Below are 24961 nucleotides of genomic sequence, written 5' to 3' on the forward strand. Positions count from 1 at the left end.
CCCCATGAGCCTGATTTTATACACACTTTTGATCCTGAGATGCAGTGACAGATAAAGCTCTGTAGGAAGGGATCGAGAGGAACGTAAGTGACAGGAACCAAGTGAGTCCCACAGGCTATAAACCTGTCACAAGGAAAATAAGGATGATAAGAGTTTGTATCTGCAAAGCGCTAGCCTCCAAGGAAACCATGGGTCTCTTCAGATTGCCTTTTAAGTAATTAAACACCAAGACATCCCTTACTGACACAGGGAAGCTGTCCTCGGCTGCATTTCATAGATGGTAAAACTGAGGCCCAGAGACATTCTTTCACGGCCCTACCTAAGGTTAACTCTGACTAGCACAGGCAACACATAGGGCCAGGGCAACTGGGTACTTTATTAGAAGGAAAGTGGACACACACACCAGACTGCTGCAGGGAAAATGGGGGACTTTCACCTGAACTGTATACAGTGACTACACATACATAATAAGTGTTTCCCTCTCCTCTTCACTATGCTTATAAGGTCTTGCCAGAGACCATTAATGCAGTTTGAGAGATCCTATGTCAGGGCTGAAAGAGCATAGGCCATTCAAATGACCACACGTTTCACAAGAACACAGAAACTATATACATACATGTAGATCTGAGTAGTTTCCAAAGGGAGTGGGAGGGGGTGGCTGGGCCTGAGTAACAGAGGTAAAAGGGAATACATAAATAAATCAAACCATTTAAAAAACAACTCAGTTTGGATTGATGATAATATATACAGTGAACACAACTCTTTGTACCTGACGTAAAAATCAAATAGACACGTAGTCTATGTATGAGCGTCAAACAGACCTGCCTTGAATGTTGACCCAGTGGCTCACTGGCAAGCCCTTAACTTTTCCAAATCCCAGTTTCTCACTCTGAAAAACAGGGCTAATAAGTCAGACAGCCCATATCTTTCATTTTCACCATTACAGCACATGGGAAGAATGCTGTGGTAGACAGCACCAGTAATCGCCAATATGCAGTTATCTTATTCTCCCAGGGCTTGTGGAAGATCATGAAATTTAGCCACCTTGAAGTCTGCAAAATCATACTATGTGATCCAGGCAAAAAGTTTCCGTGAGATTCTCCAACTTCTCTCCTTCCCTTTGGTAGAGAGTTTGGAGGCCAGAGGTTGAGATGATAGGGCCAAAAGATGGAAGCAGCCTGGATGGATGCATGCATGAATGGATGGAGACAGCTTCCCTCACAGTTGCTGGGAACCACAGTGGACCTTGCAGGAGCAAGAAATAAACCTTTGTTGTTCAACTACTGAGATCTTGGGGTCGTTCATTACTGCAGCCCAGTTTAATCTCACCTGGTGTATACACATGTGGTAATCATTAGTGTCCTTTCTCATATAGCCAGGAGCAGCTGACCGCAGCTCCTGCAGGACATGAACGCTAAGAGGAAACCAACCATTGATCTACTGACCTTTTGAACTTTCAATGTGAGGTTAGCGGCTGGGTATGAAGAGTGGAGAAGGGGAAAGAGGCCACGATCTACCCCTGGAATTCAGAAAGCTCAGTTCATGTTCAGGAATCACTGTAAATCTGACTGGCCTGCCTCTGGGAGGGAGCTTACTCTAATCCCTGACACTCTCCCTGAGATCTTCCGGTCCCCTGCGCATTTTTCCTCCAGGAGCCACTGAAACCCAGAACAAATCCTGTTGTGTGAAGATTTTACAGTAGCACTTCCCTGCCTCAGAGCAATAGGAGTTGTCTGTTATCTGTAGCTAGAAAATTAGAGTTTTACTTGGCCAAAGCCAAAAGGTAATACAATTCTATAACCTTGTGGTTTCATGTGTTTATTACCTACTGTTTGGAGAGAAGACAATAAATAAAATATCTGTGCCTGTAATCTCACCTTTTCCCTCCAGGGACTCATATAGGTTCCAAATTCCTAAACAACCTCCGTGTGAAGCAATGTTTGCAAACAGTCTACCAGCTTCTTTTATGACTCTCTCATTAACCTGTTCAACCTTCCAATTCCTGTTTCTTGAGTCCAGTCACTTCTATTTAATAATATTGGTACGAACTATTGCATAGACTAGAATAACAGAACGGGCATGTCTTCACACATACGCAAACAGTGTGTCAGCCCTCGTGTAATTATAGGGCTATAAAACACCAAGCGTGGACCACAGAACAAAGAGGGGGCTCTACGGATGACAACATAAGTCACAGAAAAACTGATCCTGGTCGTTATATCGAGCAGCTGGTTCCACACCCCAAGACATCTACCTTCCCTCCCTCCCAGCTGTTTCAGCGGAAAATGCAGAAGCCAAGAACTGTGCTGAGAAGAAGAACCAAAAAGCAGGAGAGCCAAATCCTTGCACCCTGCCGCCTTCTGACCTTAGAGTTTCTAGATGCCCTGGAAAGAGTGAAGAGATCCTGAGGATACTGGGAGGCCCAGGAGGGGCAACTCCTTGTTGTTAGAAGGGTAGCCTGTCACTTGCCCTCTCCACTCTCCTCGCCTGCTGCTCTGGCTTGGGCTTGCCACAATATTTCTATAATATGAGCCAGAGGGACACCGGACCTCCAGCATTTTCATTTCTTAAAGACTCATGAGAAGTCGTTAAGATTCCAGGGTAACAGTCTCCCTAATGTGGTTCTTTCCAATGCGGTCTGCCCAGTCTTGATCTCTTGGTCCTTCTGCCTTCTTATGGCTTCTACCAAAACAGAAGAGGATTCCACAACCTTAAGTCTTTTATAATTTGACAAAAACACCTTCATAATAATCCATTAGTCCCCCTGGGTAATTTTAAACCTCTTATCTTTAACTGTAGAATTAGGGATTTTATCTCCCATGAAAGAAATTTCATGCATCAACTAAGCAATGTGCAGGGTAGAGGTGGAAGGGAACTGCCTAGGGGTCCTAAAAACCATGCTAATCTTGGGGGCCCAGAGCTGACACTGCTTCAGGAATGTGAGGGATGGAGGTCAGGGGAGATGGCATGAGTCAGAGAGAACTGACTCTGTGATTGTTGTGTTCTCTTGCTCACTTGGCTGTCCTCAGGTGCACGTATCTGGGCTGCTCTCTGAGAAGCTATTTTCTGCAGTGGTCGCGAGGGGAAAACTCTGGAATTGCTGGTTTCTTGCACTGCAGCCCTTGAGCCTGGAGCCAGAAGTATTGGAGCCGCCTTCCCCTCCTTTGTCTTTCAGGATCCTCTCTAATCCCTAGGCCCTGGGACTAAACAAGCCAGTCCTTCTGTCCTTTCATCTCCCCTCCCCTCAGCCACCATTACTGACTTGTTTGTGCCTCTTCACCAAATGCCACCCACACTGCTGCCACTTTCCCTCTAGAAGGACTGCCCCCTCAGTGCACAGAGTTCTCTGCCTTGAGGTCTGTAGCAAAGGGACACCTGGGAGTGTGGGAGGAGAGAAGGAGCTGGAAAATTCCTTGGTTTGGTCAACAAACATCAGCTCCAGAGACAGGAGAGCCTAAGTGATCACAGAGGGAGCTTCAGTCACGGGAGAGGCAGGTAGAGACAGCAAAGACATGGAGACTGATCTAGGACATTCACCACTTTCCCTGCATGTGCGAGTCCTCACACGTGTGTGTGAACATGAGCATGTTGAGAGAAAATTGACATCTTTGACAATAATTATAGTTACCAAGAAATTTTAAAAGTGAGAAAAATAACTGAAACTTTGGCTAGCTAAAAGTAATACTAATTACAGCCTTTATGCAAATTAAGTCTAATTATCATGCAACACAATAATAATATGTCTATCACTATAATGTGTCAGATTAACTTTCCTGTAAATTTTCCGTAACAATTCTGAGCTTTCCTCATGTACAAGAGTCGTGCAAGTAAAAAGAGTATAAATTAATAGGACTACATTGTCTTTTCGAGTCCTGTGTCCATATTTCGACACAGTTTATCTTTTGCCTTAGCGACTTTTAAATGGTCTTTATGCATGGAGGAGAGAATTCTTTCATCTATTACATGTGCTGCCAATATTTTTTCCAGTTTGGAATTTGTCTTTTAGTTTTGATGGTGTATTAGAGTACAGAGAAGAAATTGGTCTGATTAAGTCTTTTATAATCATACTTCATGTGCTCACTTTCCATGCAGCATACACACCAGCTCACAATTTTTTAAAAATATAGAAAAAGCACCCATTATATCCATTTGCTGAAGCCTGAAATTCCTCTGAACAGGATATAATCTTTCACTCCACAATTAGAGATAAAAGGTTTACAAATGCATAGAGCCTTAGAGATAACACACGGGTGTGTTTCAGGTAAATGAGTATGATGAGAACAGAGTCTTGCCTATGTTCATGGGGGGGTGGGGGGGAGTCCATTTAGAAAGCAGTAGAAAATTCAGCACCAGAATGGCTGAGGGAGTGAGGCCGCCAAGAGGAATTCCAGAGACCAAGACAGACCACCTCCCGAACCTTCCCCAACCTTCTAGGTCAGAGTTAGGTACCTCTTGCCTGCGGTCCCGCAGCACCCTGTCATAGCCCACTGATCCCATTGTAATACTACTGCTGCTTGTGTCTCTGTCTTGATTTTTTCACTATAAGGTGCTTAGAGGGCAGAGATGGCACCTAACTAGTTCACCATCATATCCAGAGCACCATGCCTTGTAGGTTTTTAATAAGCATTCACTGAATGAATGAGCAAAGGAATCAATAAGTCAATAAACCAGTGTTATTATTTTCCTCGGGGCTTATGTGACTGGATCACTACTTCTGTCGTTGAAAGATGGAAGTGGCTGGATATTAAAGGAGAAGATTCAAGCTGGGAAGATGATTCCCTACAGAATGACCCTACCCTTCCAAGATCTAGCCAAAAGGCCCCAGAGATAAATACCCCAACAGAACTCCACTCAAAGACCATGCGCTCGCTTGGAATTCAAATTCCAGTATACCAAAGTGAATGGGGGAATGCCTCCCCTGTCCTTCCCCAAGAGACACTGAGCTTCCCTAACTAGCTGAGACCCTCTAGTGCCTCCGAACTAAATCCTGAGGAAAGGACAACTGGATTTTTAGGGGCTATGCAGAAGACAAGACCTCTCTCAGCAGGAGACCTTGTCCAAGCCAGGGCTCCGCAGGTGCTCTCCCCTGTATTTTATGATTCATCTGCCTCGAACCTCTTTACCTTCTTGGAAGTTTGCTGAGCTTTCAATCCTCCATAAGCTGACCTCGGATAACATCACCTCCCGCTCTCTGTACCTGTGACCCTCTGCAAGGATCTCAGACTCCTGTCTACCCTCTGAAGGTTCTGCCTAGCCCACCACCAGGGCTGACCTCTTTTCTGGCCTTCCCGGCAAGTTCGGCCTGACTGACCCTGGCTTCTGCCTAGTTCTGGTACCTTGTGCAGACATGCACTTCCCCACCCCCTGCCCCACACTCTAAACATACTCAGCCCTGAACAAAGACCCAGGACTGCTCGTGTCTGAACCTGCCCTGGACACTGTCAGCTCTTCCCAGCCAGGTCTGTGCATGCACATTGCACACCAGGGAGATGTTTGCTGTTCTAGTTTCTTCTTACCTCCAGTGCTGTGTGTGTATCCCCACCTGCCTACCTCTGTTTTCAAACTCCAGTAGCCCATGTGCTGTAAGCTGGGTTTCTAGACTCCTATTGTACTAGCATTACCATGAGTTCTGCCTCCTGGTTACTCAGTGATTAGTTTTTCCTGGGAACCATCAGGCCGCTTCTCAGAATTCAGGACTGATCCCTGCTCTGATAGCAGATAACTGCAGACATCTTCAAACGGTGCCTGAGCACCCTCCTCCCTGCACACTCTGCTCCTAAGTCCCAGGGGGCACCCTCCCAGCACTGCTCACCTGGTTCGCCATTGTCCAGACCTGCAACAGGGACATAAGTACTTGTGCCACACAAAACAAAACCAGATTTCCTCTGAGAAGCTCATCAGCAAGCAGCCGAGTGCACAGGTTCCCATTCTTTTGCCATCCTGGGGAAGAGGTTTCTGGGTGGAGCACAGCTGGGTACACCATGGAAAGGGCTCCAGTAGAAAGAACCCAGCCCATAACGTTCTAAAAATGTATGGGAAAAGAAGAATGGGGAACATCTAGTTGACTGCATGACAAGGAGCGCTTTAGGATTGAAGAGATCAGCTGCTGATGTCAATCTGTTCTTCCTACTGGCTGCTCCCTCCAGAGAGCTGATCAGCTTCTGGCTAAGCCACCAAAAGCAGGGAGGAAATGAGCCTCCAGGCTATCTAGGCCTGTCTCCCCTCAAGCCCCTTCTTCGTGTCTGGCTCACCATTAGCCCCTATCCCCAACCTGTGCCTTGCCTATACTCAGCTCTTACACAGATATCCATAGCCTGCTTCCTCCGGAGGCCCCAGAAGATAAGAGGTTCACAAATGCATAGAGCCTTAGAGAGAACATATTAGCGTGTTTCAGGTAAATGTGTATGATAATAGAGTCTTTCCTATGTTTGGGGAGGGGGCTTCATTTAGAAAGCAGTAGACAATTCAGTGCCAGACTGGGTGAGGGAGTGAGGCCACCTAGAGGAGCCCTTGAGCTGCTCTGGACTTCCCAGTCTTTCCCATTGCTTGGACTCTGCCCCAGCCTCTTAAGTCACATTCTCAATCTCCTCCCCTCCTCCCATCAAAATTCATTCATCTTCTCCCTCACTCTCCTGGGACCCTGCTCTCTGATGGAACTGTAGAATCTCAGAATTCTAAGTATACATGATCTAACCATAAAATGGGAACATAAAGATCTCTACCTCCACATAGGAAAGTTAGAGGAAGATTCTGGAAGAGGAGATTTTCGGTCTTTGGAGCCCCCCCCTTCTTGGCATGTCCCCTCTCTCTACAGCACCCTGTCCCCTTCCTCCTTGTGAATATCAGCTCTACTCTTCATCAGCTATTTGATCCCGGGCAACTGTTTAAACCTCTCTGTGCCTTTGTTTTCTCATCAGCAAAATGGAATTATATTGTACCTTTTTCAAAGCATTAGCCAGAGGATTAATGAGCTAATCTTATGTGAATCACTTAGCATGGTACCTAGCACTCAATAAATGTTAGCTCCTATTATTTCTTTAAGCCTTTATGTCTCTTATTCTTTAAGAAAAATCAATCCAAATCAATCCCTCTATTAAATAGTATTTAAGGGCAGTGTGTTTTACCCCTCCCGGGTAATATAATTGCATTTAGCCTGAAAGGATGTTTTCATCCAATGAAGGGCTATGCTTGGAGAATTCCACACTTCCTGGCAGATGGAAAAGGAAAGTGCTTTGGGGCAGGTGGGAGTCATAGATCCTTGATATCAAGTGAGGTAGGTAGATGCCTATTGACCTAATATGGAGAAAGACCTGGGTTTTGCCTAAATTCCTTAAAGCCTGAAGCCTGGAAATTGACAACCAGGACTTATTTTCACAGCTCTCTTAGAAAAGGAAGTCATGACAGATCATTTTATGTCTCCTGTTCATACCACATAGCTCATTTCTTTTTAATTTTGCTTTAAAAAGTTAAAGCATGACCTGACTAACTTAAATACTTGAGTTCTTTAACAAGTATAGCAGTGTTTATCCTTCATACATTTATAGATTTTTTTCAATATCCAAATCAATTCCATTATTCTGCTAAACATTGACATCAGTTTGGGCAGACATTTCTTACACAGGTGCTTCTAGCTTTTCCAAAGACTGATATTTTTCCTGGTTTATTTCCTAGTTTATTTAAATTCTACAGAAACACTAAAAACCCTCCTAAGGCGAGCCCTATCTGAACTGCCTTCCAGTTTTGATTAGAAGGGCTATTTCTTAATGGAAAGCCAAAGTTGTAACATGTTTCTTTCCCTGCTTTTTATCAATGCTCCCTCGGAAGAGTCTTCATTGCCTTTTAATTGGCCAAGTTCATTTTCTTCATTTCTCTTATTAATGCAGAGCTGGCAGAGGGGGCCAGGGGGAATGTAGCTGAACCTCAGCAACCTTCAAAGTCACCTGGAATCTTATAATCATCTTCATCCATCAGCCAGCATCCCTTTTCCCTTGCCTCCATTTTTTTCTTGGTTATTCAAAACAGCCTTTCTCATTCTCATTTGCTCACATTAATTCACCCTGCTCTTTGGCTGGCCTACCCTGAGTTGCATATTCTCATTTGGTTCCCTCCTGTCCCTTTCCTTTCCAAGTCAGATTTTTCTCTGCTCATAGGTTTTTAAGCCACCCTTTGTAAATCCACTTTGCAAAGAGCAAGCAATCTCCAATCTTCTTTTCCAGAGCAATTGTAATCCACTATGCTTTAATTATAGTATCTATTCAGATGTTCAAAATTCCATCCAGTTATAGAATTTAATACTTCTTCCCACTGCACCATATTTATTAGGTTGATTAATTCCCCAAATGTGCTTTTTTGAAGTTTAATACCCTAGGTCTTTGAAGCCACTGCTTAAAGAATTCAAGAAGATCATGAGTGCTGGTAACAAGGCAGCTGCCTTGGATTTAACTGCATAATTCAGCTGTTGCTATTCCCAGTAGCTCTAGTGCTGTTCCACTCTTAGCTTGATTTCCCAGCATCTTAGTCAAAACACTGTCTTCTCCTTATACCGGGACACACTGTGACGAATGTAGTTTTGCCTATAACCCATGGAGTTCTACACTTGGGAAGTTTCACAGAAAGATAAACAAGGAAGGATCGGCTTCTTTCTTTATTCTGGTTCACCCTCATCTTGGATGACTGGTAATAAGTAGGAGCACCTCACATTATTTATCTGGACCTTCATTTCCATGTAAGCGAAATGAAGAAGGAGGGCCAGGTGGTTCCTAAGATACTTTCTTGTTCTTGTACATGCTATGCGTCTACGATTCGAAGTTTTCTCCACAATTGTAAAGCTGTATTTCTGGACATTAATCTGAACTATGGAACACTTTATTGTTTAAAAATAAATATTTTATTATATATATGTTGAATAATTAAACCCATCTTATCTTTTTTAATAGCTTTACTGAGGGAAAATTGACATACAATATGCACACACACTGTACAATTTGAGAAGCTTCGTCGTACGTATAGACTCATTAACCCATCACCACAATCGAGGTAACATTCATATTCATCACCTCTACTTTGGGATTAACTGGGGATCCCTTATGTTTCCATATTATCTACCCTGCTAGATTTTCAGCTAGAATTCTTGCAGTTTTATTTCAGTGATGGCTCTGAGGTTTATATAACACACATCTCTAACTTATTACAATCTCCCTTCAAGTGATACTAAACCACTTCACGTATAATACAAGAACCTACAACCACATAATTTCATTTCTCCTCTCCTGGCCTTTGTGATACTGTTGTCATACATTTTGCTTCTATATATGTTATAGACTCCAATATACATTGTTATTATTTTTGCTTTAAACAACCATTTTCTTTCACAGAAACTGAAATAGTTATTTAAAGTCTTTTACCCACATAGTTACTATGTCCAATGTTCTTCATTCCTTTGCATAGATCCATATTTCCACCGTATCTTTTTCCTTCTGCCTGAATGATTTCCTTTCTTGTAGTGAGAGTGTGTTAGCAACAAGTTTTTTCAGTTTTTGTATATCTGAAAAAATCTTTCTTTAACATTAGCTTTTGAAACATATGTTCACTGGGTACAAAATTCTAAGTTGACAGTGTTTTCCATCAGTACTTAAGAGTCACTCCCCTCCCTTCTCTTGCATTGTTTCTGACGAGAAACCTATTGTCATCTTTAATTTTATCACTCTATCCGTAATGTATCTTTTTTCTCTGGCTGGACTTGTAGGATTTTTCTCTTTATCACTGAGTATTAATTTGATTATGATGCGTTTTGGTGTTGTTTTCCTTGTGTTTCTTGGGCATTTGTGGAGCCTTGGAATTATGGGTTTATAGTTTCCATTAAACTTGTACAATGTATGGCCAATATGCCTTCAAATATTTTTTTTTGTGCTCTGCCTTCCTTATTTTGGGTATTCCAACTACATGTATCTTAGGTCACTGGAAGTCCATCACAGTTAACTGATGCTCTGTTCATTTTTTTCCCAGTCTTTTTTCTCTGTGTGTTTCATTTTTAGAAGTTTCTACTCTGTTTTCATGTTCAGTAACCTTTTCTTCTACATTGGTTAATCTGCCATTAATCCTATCTAGTGTATTTTTCATCTCAGAAATTGTAGTTTTTATCTCTAGGTTTTTTATATATTTTCCAGAATTTGATCCTTAATATGCTCAATCTTTTCTCTAGCTTCTTGAGCATATGGAAAGTCTTTTTCTAATAATTTGTCATCTATGCCATTTCTGGGTTGGTTTTGATTGACAGATTTTTATCCTGAATTTGGGTCATATATTTTCTTGCTTCTTTGCATGCCTGGTAACTTTTTATCCGATGCCAGACACTGTGAATTTTATCTTATTGGATGTTGTATAGTTTTGTATTTCTATAATTATTCTCGAGTTTTTTTCCGCTTCACCATTAATTTTCTTGGAAACAGTTTGATCCTTTCTGGGCATGCTATTCAGCTGTGCTAGGCAGGACCAGAGTGGTGCTTAGTCGAAGGCTAATTTCAAACCACTACTGAAGCAGGATCCTTCTGACTGGTTCTACCTGATGGCCCATGAATCATGAGATTCTCCACTATAGTGAGGACAGAATACATTCCTAATCTTGTGTGATCTTTGGAGATCGTTCCTTCTAATCTTCTTAAACTGTTCTTTCCTCAGCCTCAAGTAGTTTCCTTACAAGCATGCACGCATCAGCACTCAGCTGAAGACTCACAGGGGACTCTCTGTAGATCTCTAAAGCTCTCTGGACAGCTCTCTCCTCAGAGCACTCTGCCTGAAAACTCTAGCCACATTGGCCTCCTCCGACTCCCAGCTGTCTTCTCAAACCAGGGAGTCCACCAGGATTTTCCTGCATTTCCCCACACTATGCCATGGCCTGGAATATCTCTCTTGGTAGTATGTTGGGATAATCACAGGACTCACAGCATTTGTTTTCTATCCCGCAGGGATCATTGTCCTTTTTCTCTGATGTTTAACATCTTACAAATCACCTTTCATACAAGTTGTCCAACTATTTAGTGGTTTCATGAGAGTGGGTAAATTCAACCTCTGTTATTCCATCTCAGCCAGAAGCAGAAGTCATCCACCTTAATTTGAACTGCTATAACACTGCCGCTTGGATGAGCATCCCGATAACTATTTGTCATAGACCACCCATTTGCCTTTCAATATAACAATTTCAAGTCATTCTCAACAATCTTCCTTATTATATAAATATATATTTACACTTACTCTTTCATCGAGTGTTTTGTTTCTTCAGTAAGCAGCTTCATTGAAACATCATGAATTCTTACTGGGTTTTTTTTCTATCTTGGTTTCCACTATTCATACATCTCGTTGTTAGAGAAGTCGAAGTAGAGGCGAGCTCGTCAGTGTTGGCTTAGTTTCAGTTTCGAGAACCCAGAGTAGAGGCTCAGTCATTTTGATGGCCTCGTTCTGAGTCCACTTTACATGTTTCATATTTACTCATTTGGTGATGACTTCCAAGGATAAGGGGAGATTTTCTTATGGAAAAAGCAAAATTGGCCTTTGTGCATAAGAGAAATATTCCTTCTCCCAATTGTTCACCAATTCCAAAGTATAAACTGGCACTGATTTGCGAACAATGCCACAACCAAATTATAATGATTTGTGCAAAATTGTTTATTTCTTTAGCTCCCTTCTGTTCATTACACATTCTCCTATTCCGTCTAATATTTAATGGTTGAATTTAACACACATACACACACACACACACACACACCCCTATCTAGACTTCCGTTCATGCCAATATAGACTAGTTCTCAGTTCATTTTTTTCATGCACTATAGGAAATTTTTAAAACCTAATGCTACAAAATAAATAAATGATATCAGAACTAAGGTCCTGGGAGAACCCACTCAACTAAGAGTCTGTTAATAGACAGTAAAGCGCCCTGTGTCCTAGGGAAGAAAGGTGCTACAAAAATCCATGATATTGTTGCCACAGTTAGACCAGTCCTACCATACACAATAGAGCCAGAGACATTTCCTTTAATCTAGTTCCTGTGATTTCACCATGTCCCCTTGATTTTACCTCAGGTGACAGAATAAAAAGTTTTCTGTCCCAGCTCCTGTCTTCCCAGTGGGGCAGTCCGCCATGCCGACAGGCCACTGTTTTCTGTTCTCCCAGCAGCAGGGCAGCATTCAACGCTGTGCATGAGGCCCAGGCTGGCAGCCTGTCAGGAGCCCCAGGGCCCCGCCTCATCATCCAGGAACAGAGGCAACCACACTGCCAGCGTGTTCTGAGGCTCAACACATGCTCCCGGTGTGGCATCAGGGCAATTAGGATCAGTCAGACCCTTTCTGAACTCAGTTTCCCAGAGACATGGAAGGGTCACCCTGGTCCACTGAGGGCCCATTTCTCCCAGACCCTCCCCCTCTCGAGCCCACCAGATAAGACAATGAGGAATTCTTAGACCTCACATTTTCTCAAAAGCTGTTTTCTGCCTGCAACTTTGAACCCCCACAAATTAACACAGCCAATCTCACAAAGCAGGCCTTCCAAACAACGTTCTCAGGGACGAGTGACCAATGTAGTCTCCTTCCCATCCCTGGAAAAGTGCACAAGGTGTCGGAGAAACACCAAGGGCCTTCTGGAATGAAACAACTTTATTTGTTTCTTCTTTAAATTAATAACGAATTTCCTCTACTGAAAAAAACATACCTTATATTTGAGTAACTCCTTATATTCACTTATTTAACAAATATGTATCAGGCCCCCATTCTGTGCCAGGCACAGTGTTAGGAGGTGGACATGTGGAAGTGAGCAAGGCAGATGTGCCCCCAACAGTCACAGGGCTCACGGTGTGTTGAAGAATTCAGACAAGCCAAAAGCACTGGCAATAGCAATGAAGGCCTACCTGATGGGAGAAGCACAGGATGTAAACACGCATAGGAGGGGCACTGTGCCCAGGCTTTGAAAGTTCAGCAAAGACATCCCCATGGAAGTCATGGCTAAGCTGAAACCTACAAATGAGGAAAAATAAAGACTAAGGGAGGTGGAGAGGGAGAGGCAGGAGGAGAAGAGTGCTCCAGGCAGAGGGACCAGCAGGAAACAAGTAAAAGCTCTGTGAGTGGTTTCTCAAGACTGGAGTCCAGTGTGGGCCTCAAGTGAAGGGCAGGATATAAGGAGAGGGGAGGCCTGGGGCGTCAGCAGGGGCCCAATCCAAGGCTTGGGATTTTAAAGTCCAAAGTGTTTGGATCTTAACCTGGTGACAGAAGGGTACCACTGAAAGGTTTTAAGGAGGACCCATCAGGAAGAGATTCACACTTTAGAACAATCACTCAGCTTGGGAGAGTAGGTGGCACAAGGAGCAAGGTTGGAGATAAGGAAAAGAATTAGGAAACTCTATCGCCTAGGCAAGAAATGATTCTAATCCAAATCAAGTTAGTGGCAGTGGAGTTTTGGAAAAGTAGATAAATTTTGAAATATATATCAGGTAGACGCAACATGAGAAAATGCTTGGCTGAGGGCAGAGGTACAGGAGAGAGAGGTTGGAGCCGAGCAAGGTGCTTTCACTAAAGGGGGTGCTGCCCTTTGATAAGACGGGAAACGCAAGAGGAGGCAGAGGTCCCCAGCGGGTACAGAGTTTTTCTATCATCAACCTGGTTAAGGCGCCTGTGGGAAGGGAGGGAGGGGGAGAGGTCAAGCGACCTCCTAGCACCCCTGTGCCTATGAGGGAGTGGCTGCCAAGGAGGGCATTCTAAAACAGAGAAGCTGAAGCACGACACAAGGAGGGGATTTCCCTCAAGGACTAACAGGAAGTTCATAGCTGGGTCCTCAATTTCTGGTACAAAGCTCCAACCTTCTGATCTGGCATCCTTTATAAAGGGATCTCTGATTCTACATTAATGCCAGGTAGTGGTTTGGAGTAGGGCCAGAGGCCCCAGAGCTGGAGATATATTTTAAACAAGTCAAATAGATCAATAAGTCATGTGGAAGTACTGAGGCCAGCTTGTTATATATCAAGCCTGATATATGCCAACCACTCCCCCTGCTTAGGATGCTGGGGGCAGGTGCAGGCTGATCCCACAGCCCTGGAGGCTGCATTCAGCCCACCTGCCACTTCCCTCTGTCCCTTGCTCCTTCTGTTGAGGATACAGAGCATCCTGGTCATTTGAATGCCTCCTCCTGTTATTAGTGCTGTCTCACCCTCTAGATGCGATTCTTGTCTTCTGACCCCACTCCCGTTTCTTTTTCACCTGTGTGCCACACAAATCAGAAGAAATCCACTTTCTAAACGACCTGAAAATGTGCTGCCCTTCCTTCAAGCCCCCAGTCCTGGCTAAGGGCCGCAAACAGATTCTTTAGGACACTACGACCACCCTCTGTCTTCTACACCTGCAAAAGAATAATTGGGCTGTGACTCTGCTGGGGAACTGTCCTTCCGCACAGGCATATCAGACTGTGGAATCAACTGCTTTTCCCATAGAGCTGGAAATGTAAATAGAGAGAGAAAAATGACTGTGCCACTGAAATGCTCCACAGGGCCCCTGAGGACCTAATTATGAATGGACATTAAATATTTAATCTCATCTTTAACCCTCGAGGCAGAGGCCGAGCATGGGCCTGACACTCCACTGGCAAAACTCCACAAGGTTTTCCCACATTAATTTCTCTCCCACAGATAGTCAGCCTCACGGTCAAAATGCACCCTGTTTTCTCCCACTTATGAGAATAGACTTGCTCTTACCCTCACCCACAACGTCCTTTGGCTTCTCTTTCTTCCCAGTTGATCCTTCTTTCTCAGTTTAAAGATCAGTGCTTTTATGTTAGCACCCATCTTTATTAAACAATAATACAAAGATAATGACAACCACTAACATCTGCCGGACGCCCACCATGGAGCGGGCCCCGGCGGAGGCTTTAGGAGGCTTACGTGGGGCAACTCATGCACTCTTCATAAGACCCTAAGAGGTAAGTTTTACTATTCCTATCTCATAGATAGAAAACTGAGGCTCAGAGAGAACACTTGGCCCGTGTTATGTTATGTGTAATTGGCAAAGCCGGCATTCCAACCCAGGCCTCTGACTTCAAAGTCCACGCTCATCCACTGGATGATTAAAACAAAAAATTAATAAAAATTCACTCTAGAGCCCACTGAAATCCTGATATCCCTATTAAACATCAGTGATCCTGCTTTGACTTCAGTTCTCCCTAAGATCACATGGGGAGATGTGCACCACAAGGCAAACTAGGCCATTTCCCAAAGTATAGAGAAGAGGAGGCAAATATGTTGCGTACCGTCTAGGTGCTGGGGCCTTTAAGCATGTTATCCTCCTGAGTCTTCACAACCACCATGCAGGGTAGGTACCATTACATCAATTCTTCCAACGAGGAATTTTAGATACCTTGTACCCACCGTCACAGATCAGGCGAGTTGTAGCACAGCGTTGATCTGTATCACTCACTACCAAGCCCAAGCATCTTCCTTCTTCTAATTCCAACTATCACCACACACAGAAAGCAGAGGCATCTCCCTCTTCATTAATTTTTATAAAATGCCTGACATAAAGTTACCAGGCAATGTCCTCCGTCCTTCTGAGGTGGTGCCACCGAAACCTCGACTCCTGACTCTGTCCCTCATTTCCGTCTACTCCAAGAGGCACATGTTTCATGAGGGCCTGGAGCCATGTCTGCCCAAAAGTAAAGGTAATTTTCAGAGTGTCACTTCCAATGTAGCCCAGTAAATGGTACGCTCCTAACATACCAGCCCTCTCTCAGATAACAACTATAAACTCTGGACAAATAATGTGTGTTAAAAAAGAAACAAACAAGATGTGTGTGTATAGAGAATGCAAGGCAGACCTTGGCATTCAGGGAAGGCTTCTCTGAGACGATAGAGTTTGTATTAGAGCCGAGCATGAACAGAAGTTACTGAGTGCTGTGGCCACAGGCATAGAGAAAGTTATGTGCAAAGGCTCAGAAGCAGGAAAACCTTGACATACACTAGAATCTGAAAGGATGTCAGTGTAGTGTGAGCATGACTGAAGGGAAGCTGTGGTTGGAGACAAGATTGCAGAGGTAAACAAGACTGCCACCAGGGGAAATATCTGAGCAGGAAGCCACTGAAGTGGCATAATTCAATTCAGCTTTGAAGGCATTATTCTGACCATATTTGGTGAAGAAATTGGAAGCGGGTAAGATTAAAGCATATCACTCAATAAGTAATTGCCCAAGTGAAAAATATTGGTGGTAAGAACTAGGGTAGTTGTGGAAGAATTTGAGAAAAGCAGATGGATTCAAGGCGTTAGAATGAGTATATTCAATGAGAGAAGAGACCATGTGTGTTTTGCTTAGCAGTGTATCTTCAGTTCCTAGCACAGTGTCTGGTATGTAAATATTAATACGGTCAATCCTCATTATTCACAGATTCCATATTTGTGAACTTACCTACTCACTAAACTTCATTTGTAACCCCACAATCAATAGTGTGGCACTTCTGCCATCGTTTGTGGATACGCACATGAGCGGACAGGTGAAAATTTTGAGTTGCCCAACTCACATGTTCCTAGCTGAGGTCCAATAAGGACCTGTTGTGCCTTCTCGTTTCAGCTCTCCTTCCATAAACAAGTGTCCTTCTCACTGGCTATTTAGTACCTTTTTTTTTTCTTTGCATTTTTGTGCTTTCTAAAGGGTTTTTCCATGTTTAAAATGACCTCTGAGCTTAGTGCTCAAGTGCTGTCTAGTGTTCCTAAGCACAAGGCTGAGATATGCCTTATGAAAAAATTAGTGTATTAGATAAACTTAATTGAGGCATGAGTAACAGGGCTGTTGGTTGTGAGCTCAGTGTCAATGAATTGACAGTGTATATTAAAGAGGTTATCTTCGAAGAGGAACACACATAAAATGTATTAAGCAGTTGGCAAAAATGTTGTGAACAGAGGCTCAGAGGAACCTAACCCCGTATTTTCCCTAAGAGCAACAGTGCAGTATTCGCTAAATCAACGTCCTCACTGACTTTACAGCACAGAACTACGGCAAATAAGGAGAATCAACCATAACTGCTAACTGAACAAATAAATGTGATAGAAGTGACAGAAATTGTTCATGAATTGAGGGCCTTAGGCTGGAAGAAATGCACCAATGGTGGCATCATTTGTGGAGATAGGATATTGTGGGAAAGGAACAGGTTTGAGAGGAAAAAAGTTCCCTATTTACAGGTTTCTTTTGAGATGCCTGTGAGACATCCAAGCAGAGACGTCAAGCAGCCAGGGGGATGGATGAGTATGACTCTCAGGGAGACTTTTGGACTGGAGACACACATTTGTAAGGCATCTGCATGGGTGGCACTGAGAGCTACAGGGGGAGGAGATCACATAGGAAATAAGTGTAGGGGGAGATGAGAAGAGAGACCAGAACTAAGCCCTGGAGCAGAGCTGCACTCGGGGAGCCCAGACTGAAGGGAGGAAGCAGAGGTGAAAGGACGACCAGGAAATGTGTGGCATGACAGGATTACACTGAGAAGAGCACAGCCAGCCCTGGAGAGGGTGGCAGGGAGACCAGTGAAGACAAAGACTGAAACGTCACCCTTGGACCGTGCAATGAAGAAGTTGTCAGTGACCTTGAGCCACCTTCTGGCACAGGAGAGGACTGAAGAATGAATGGAAAAGGAGAGAAAATAAAAACATGACTTTAAAACTTTTAAAAGAAATTTGATTTTGAAGGGTAGCAGAGAATTTAGGTGTTGGCTGGAGCGAATACGGGGTCACAAGAGGGTTTTATTTTGATTTGATTTTAAGTTGGAAAATACTACAACATGTGTGCAAACTCTTGGCAATGATGCCGTAAGAAAGGCAGAAATTGATGATACTGAAGAGAAGAGAAGACAGAAGACCTGATGGAGATCAGAAGGAATGGGCCCTAGGGCATGTTTGGAGGAACTAGTCTTTGTTCAGAGGACAAACACACACCCCCATACCTCTGCAACTGATATCATAGGTTAGTGTAAGACTCTGTACCTATTCCTATTATCTTATTGATTTTCACCAAAGTGCCAATAGGCACAGGTATTTTGCTTCCAGTCTCCCTAAGTTTGCCTCCTTCTTTTTCCCCATGTTTCAACCTTTGGACCTCTGCACTTGATCTTCCATGAAGCTATCCTTCTGGGGTTCTGATAAGTCTCTTTCTGACTCTCAGTTCTTTCTAGAAACTTATCTTCTGTTCCCTTCTCCCAGCTTCTAAAGATCTGAGTCATGTCTTTTTTCTACTGGAGGCACTGCCTGAAGGCTGAGAACTAACCTGGGACAGCTCGCTCTCTCCTGGTTCACTGCCACTTAACCGGCAAAGGCAACGTCCCCTGAGCATCCATCCACAGCCCACGAGAAGTGCCAGGCTTGGCTTCCAGTAGAGCTCTGGTTTCCCTAGAAACTTCCTTTCTGGTGGTTCTTGGCTCACCTATTTTCACCAGTGTTCGGAATTCATTTGAGGATGACTGTGCTAAAAATTTTTCAGTATTACATACCCCAAAGATATCCACCTCTCTCAATCTACTACAGCACATGATATCCATGGACCTACTATGTGTTCTGCTAGCCACTTCAAACATATTATCTCACTTATTCCTCGAAACACCCTGGGAGGGAGGTATCGTTAGTACCATCTTATGAGTTAAGAAACTGAGACTCAGGAGTCCCTCAGCTAATAACTCAGGGGGTCTGGATTTGAACTCACATCAAACTCTAAAGCCTAAAACCTCCCCACTTTTGCCAGGCTGTGAATTAGGTGGCAGTGCTCTCCTGGCACATCTTTTCAGCCACCATTTTATTCCATGTAGGTTCCACCTCTCTAAATCAGCAGAGATTGCCGTGAAGAAAAATACCAATTCAGATCAACTGCTGTCCCCACCCAGCTCAAGGCCTGACCCAGTAGCCGCCCGCCTACACAGCCCCTGGCTGTGCTTCCTTTTTGTGAGAAACCACTCCACTCTGCGATTTTAACCACCCTGTTCAATCTAAGTGATGGAAATAAGATGGAGGTGGAATTATTTTAACTCCCTCGTAAATTTTTTGACACACTGTGAAAAATGACGTTGTAGAAGAGGACTTGTCTATGTAAAAGTGAGGGATAAATAATGAACTTCAGAACAAGGAAGAAATGACACAGCCATGATGGGAAATGGGGCCATCACGGTTGGGACATGCCCTGCTCATGCGTGCATGCGGGTTGTGGGGAGGGACGTCCTCCTGCTGTAGATGCTGGAGAGAGCCAGTTGTACCCAAGCCACACCAAGAGAAGAAAGATAGCTTTATGCAAAAGAGAGCAGCAGAGGAGAGCTCCATGGTAAGAAACAGAGATGGGAGTGAACCGGGGGTGTTCAGGAGGCCTCACAGCTTGCTGGCGGCACCGAGCCTAGAACTGGGGCCGAGGGAAGCAGCAGCAGGAGAAAAGGACAAGGCGGGCAGAGAAGCTGCGGACAGACTTAGCAAACCTCAGAGGGCCAAGAGAGAACAGTAAGGGCTTTCTTTGAAGCCAGATAAAGGAAGTACAGAGGCAGACTAAGAAGTGATTGATAACAATTAAAGATTAGAGCAGGTACCCATCTCATTCCACTTGACATCCTTTTTTCAACCAGGAGTACAGAGTTAAGTTGTTATAGTACAATTTACACTTCATTCTAGTTTAATAAAGAGGGCTCTGATTTTTTTTTAAAGCAGATGTGATTTGATTATGTGCTAATCTCTGCCCAATTAATAGTGTTACTCAGACTGTCTCCAAAGTGCATCAGAGCAACTAGCGAAAAAGGCAGAATGAAGTCAAATCTGTTTTCGGAATCAGGGGGCGTACCTGGGGACACTTGATTTCACAACCTCTTTGTGACATTCAAACCACCTTGTGTGCACAGCACAGGCCCAAGACAATGACAGCCAGATTTTCAAATCTAGCTCCTCACAGACCTTTCAGCCTCCACAGAGGCAGGAGAGGGTCCGGTGGGGAGGTTTGTCTAATTAACAGCAAAAATGTGGGAGTAAAAACTCACACCACAACCCAAACGCTTCATCACCCTTCACACAAGTTTTCTGCACTAAGCAGTCTGTAACGTGCAGCTGCACAAGACAGAGGGGACGAGGACAACGGAACGCTCACCAAACCAGGGTGCGTGTGCGTGCACCGCACACGTATACACACGGGCGTGACACACACAGTGTGCATGCACATGCATGCAGAGTGCACAGCATTCAGGGCACACCTATGCTGATGCAAGATTTGGTGAAGAAGAGAACAAATCTAACCTCAGGAAATGAAAAGTTTAAAATGAAGGTTCTCCATCCATTGTTACCTGAAATCACCTGCTCCACAGCAAGGTCATTACCATAACTATTACTGTTAATATTAATAACAAAAATAGTATTTGCATAACACTTTACATAAATTATCTCATTGGGCTTTGAAAGATATTTTGTTAACATTTCCAACAAACAGCCAAGCTACAGGGAACAAAAAGAAATAATCCTTTTTATCCTGGGCTCCCAGGCTGTCACCGAAGACCCTTTTATTCTTTTCCCCATAAGGTTTCTTATTTTTAACGTGTTTTTGTCTAATCGACAACCTTTGTTAAAGACTATTCCATTTCCCTACCTTTATGCATCGGAGAACAATCAGTATGCAATAATCCTCATTGCATCACTGAGCTAATACAATCCCATGAACTTGCTGTTTGAGTTACACTCTGAGGCCTTATTATCACTAAATGCACTAAAGTTCAGCTTTTTGATGTACTGAAGTCCCCACGACCCCCTTAAAGGACTTCCAGGGGTCTTAGGGCCTTAGGCAGGGAAGCGTTGATTGAAATCTCAGATAATATTTTCTTCTTCCCCATTCTTTTTAAATTAAATATGTGCCAATAGAGGAGTTTAAAATTTTTAAAAGAAAACTCAAAATCGGACATCACAAAGCAATTATTTGGGGACACACACACACAAGAAGGAAGGCAAAGAACGAACCATTGCCAATCCTATTGCCTCACCAAACACACGTTCTGGCCTGGCACAGCCATTCCCAGCACCAACCAGCAGGGCTGGGCTCTGATGCCAATTTGCCTGACTGCCTATTCTGGCTGTCACTTCTTGCTAAATGCATGGAAAGTTTCTAAACTTCTGGGGCATTCAGTTTCTTCATCTCGAACACGGGTGCATAATAGGCCCACTTTTTAGGGCTATACAGGGCTTCTATGAGTAAATATATACAAAAAGCTTAACATAGAGCCAGCTCTGATGGCCTAGTGGTTAACGTTCAGCACACTCTCCTTCAGTGGCCTGGATTCAGTTCCCGGGTGCAGAACCACACGATTCATCTGTCAGTAGCCATGCTGTGGCAGTGGCTCGCACAGAAGAACTAGAAGGACTTACAACTAGAATATACAACTATGTACTGGGGCTTTGGGGAGAAAAAAAAGGAGCTTAATGTGGCATCTGGTGCATAGCAAAGGGGCACTACATTTTATCTATTATCATCCTAAGTACACACTTTCAGGACCTGTGGCTAGTTCCCAAGCTTTTTCAGAGGCATGAAAGGAAAATCTAGTCATTCATGAAATCTGTTTTTGTTGAACCTCTTGTTCCCGATGTTGTTGGAATAACTTCACATCTCTGCTGAGATCAAACCTGAAGCAGCACGCGTGCAAGTTAGGGATGGAGGCTGTGGAGGCAGAATGCCTCTGTTCAAAGAACTTCGCTAGCTCTTACCAGCTGGGAACAGCTGGATATCACCTGGCATATATTAGTCAACCTCTCTAAGCCTCAGTTTCCCCATCTGTAAAACAGAGATCATACTGTCTCCTGATGCTTTGGAGATTTAATGAGATAATCCCCTCCCCCTCAAAAAAATTAGCTATCGTGATGGCTATCCCTTAACATACGAAAGTCTATTTGCTGAATCTAGTCCCTGGTGCAAAATAGAAGACTTTTGAAATCCAAACACATTCTCGTTTACTAAGGCAAAGCACTTAGATAAACCGATAATTAGACTTGGATATGGAAAGCTAAAAAGAAATATTACTAGTTAATTTGTTCATTTTTCTTTTCCCCTTGCACACATTTAACTGTGGCTTCATCTTGATCTATGTCAATATACATCCACTGGTTCAACAGCTTTAACTGATCTACTTAGTCATTTCGCTGGTTGCTTCAGTGAAAAGACTGATTAGTAGTCAATTAGTTGCTGGCCAACATAGTCAGAAGCACCAAACTAGTCCTTCCCTAATGGTTCTGTTGTATCATAGGTCCTTCTGGAGACCTATGAAGAGAAGAAATTCTTTGCAAAGATGACCATCTATTTCCTTGCTCCTAAGACTGCTCAGGCGTCGCCCACGTCCAGCCCCTCCCCAGATCCCCTTCCTCAGCCGACAGCACATTTCGCCAACTTCCCTCTTCAAATCGAATCTGACAGGGAGAGGCTTTTCCTTTCTTCTTGACTCTAACCTAAAGCCTTTATAGACTTGCTCCATGCTTCTGCGGGGAAAACCAAACCCAACCTCAATAATAAAAAGTGGAAAAGTTTCCCCAGGCAGACTGTCTCTTCCGCACCTTGATTAGCCGAGCAAAATGTAGACATAAAATGCAATTGCTTTTTTTTCCCAGATGCTAAAAACGTCAGCCTTGATTTACCCCGACACTCTGACTGACTCACGGCAGACATAAATCCTTCATGCCCAACGCAATCATTTTTTGACCTGCTCAGCGGTGGAGAGAGGCAGGGCTCCACGTTTATCTTCCCGGTGCCAACACCTCGATCGCAATAACTTTTCCTTCATCTGCCCCGTGAGGAGCAGGGGCTAAAGGAGTAAAGGCAGAGAAACCTCTGTTTATTATATTTTTTCTCAAACATCCTGCAACTAGGGTTATTTTTAAAAATTTATTAAAAAGGGAAGGGAAGAGGAAAATAAAAACTATTTTTAATAGATTTATTTCCTCTCACCTGACCCACAACCTCCCTCAACACTGCTTCATCCTTGATTAGGAAAATTCAGGAACACCCTCCACTTGGACAGCAGCTGTCTTTCTGCTGTAGGAAAAAAATGTGATGCCTTTCTGCCAGATACTGTCCGAGGGCGACACAAGTGACTTTCCAGGGACTGATAGCAGAGTCATGAAAATTGCCTTTGTGGGTGGTCTGCCCAAACACAGTCAGGTGGCCTTTGGTTTGGAAGCATGGCCTCCAGAAACTTGGCGTGTGATGCACAATCCATTCAGCAAATGGGCACTGAGTGGTTAACGGGGAAGACATGGGATCTGACCTCGCATCTGCCCCTCCCTAAGCACGACTTTGGCCCAACCATCGCTTTCTTCATAATTAGGTCCCCAGATCCTTAAAATGGATCCTTACATGAGTCCCTCACCTCTTCCCCCTCAGGTATCTTGTTGTATTTGAAATGCTTTCGGCTCTCCTGAAGCAAGAAAAAATGAAAACTGATGGCACTGTTGCCCCTGCTCTCCATGGCTATGAGTTGGAACAAGGATGCCCACTGCTCCCATAAGAGATGGTCTCTCCCCTTCCAAATTCACAAAGTGTACTGCATTTGTGAGCCACCTGTGCCTCCCATGTAGCTGACGGCATCCTCTCTCCAGCCCCTCATCTACACCCCTCCCCAAGGCCGTGATGGCCAAGAGCCCTTTCGCAGTGTTCCCATTTCTCCTTTTACTCCTGTGCCTTGCCAATGAGGTTTTCTTTATCATCCTCCCTTTAACTGAGTTTCTAGACTGGGAGTTTCTTAATAGCAGAAACTGTATTCCCTTACCTGGCATATAGTAGGTGTCTAATAATGAGTTATTGAACTGGGCTCTTGTTTGCCTATAGCCCCAGTCTTCCAGCTCTTGGCCAAAAATCCTTCTATCAGAAAGACCCTCCTAAATCTTTGCAGATCCAAATGCTTGAGGATTTGCTTCCTGCACACATACGCCTGCATATCCTGATTTTCTTCTCTTTGTCTCCTTCTCTCCCAACCTACAGAGGTAAGAGTGAAATTAATTCCCGGGCCACTGGAGGAGGGCAAAGGCACACCTCTCCCATAGCTCCATGACCCCCCCTCAGCAGGCCACCTCCTCCAGCCCGCCCAGCCCCCTGCCCACCTCTACCTCCCCGTAGCTACTTTAGAAGGATGGTGACTGTTGACAGTCTCTGGGTTCTCTGGAATGTGGGCGGTCTCAGAATTGAGAGGGCAGGACACTCTGAAGGTCCGTGTGCAAAACTGCCTCCAAGCCCACAGTCGAGTGGGCCTCCAACTTGGCCTTCCAGGGAGGATGGAGCTTCAAGAAAGTTGTACCTCTTCATAGCATCAGGAATAAAGACGATTGAGTGTTAGGCACCACAATAGGCATTGGTATGAGTTCTTGTTTATCCCCAGACCACTGCAACACTGGAGACAAGTTTTCCCTAACATTGTGAAAGGTGAAGTTGAAGGTCAGCAACTTCAACCACAGCTCTCTGGTTGGGGATGGTCCTAGCAACTCTTTACCTAACCCCACAGCTTTCTCCTGGCTCCAGCTTGTCGGGGGTACCAGGGCAGGGGAGGGGTGGTCAATGTCACCAAAGCCCCTTTCACTCATGCCCAGGTGGCCTATGAAGACCCAGGCCCCATGTCAGAAAGAAAGGGAACCCTTTAAAGCAGCTATCTAGGCCCTAGCTCAAAGCATACTGCCATGCAAGCTCCGTTCTACAAATCCAAGAGGAAAGGGGAAAAAATTAACACCAGCACTTAAGATGTTATGGAAACTGTGTGACGTGCTCTGCTAGCCAGCCCCTGGCCTTGGAATCCACACATTATTTAATGGGAGGGAAGACATACCCTAAATGAGCCTGAACGATTGTTTAAGGGGGAGAGGGTGGAAGAGGAAAGATTGTCTGTGTATTTTTTTTTAATTTCTCAGACCATGCCCGTTAGTTTTGTTTCTTATTTAGGATACAGCATTAATCATGCTAATATTTT

General features: G+C 44.0%; 1 long non-coding RNA gene across 2 annotated transcripts in view; it reads right to left on the reverse strand.

Moving 5' to 3' along the window:
- Positions 1–24145, reverse strand: part of LOC111773450 (uncharacterized) — a 39598-nt gene extending 15453 nt beyond the window's left edge. The window contains exons 1-3 of one of the 2 annotated variants that reach the window (XR_011438470.1): positions 24111–24145; positions 23774–23979; positions 22709–22810 (exon numbers count right to left, since the gene is read on the reverse strand). This is a non-coding gene — a long non-coding RNA (uncharacterized lncRNA). The other variant, XR_002807867.2, reaches the window with a different exon arrangement.
- Between the last annotated feature and the right edge of the window lie 816 nt (positions 24146–24961).

The sequence above is a fragment of the Equus caballus genome, chromosome 5 (assembly GCF_041296265.1).
Source record: "Equus caballus isolate H_3958 breed thoroughbred chromosome 5, TB-T2T, whole genome shotgun sequence".
Lineage (NCBI taxonomy): Eukaryota > Metazoa > Chordata > Mammalia > Perissodactyla > Equidae > Equus > Equus caballus.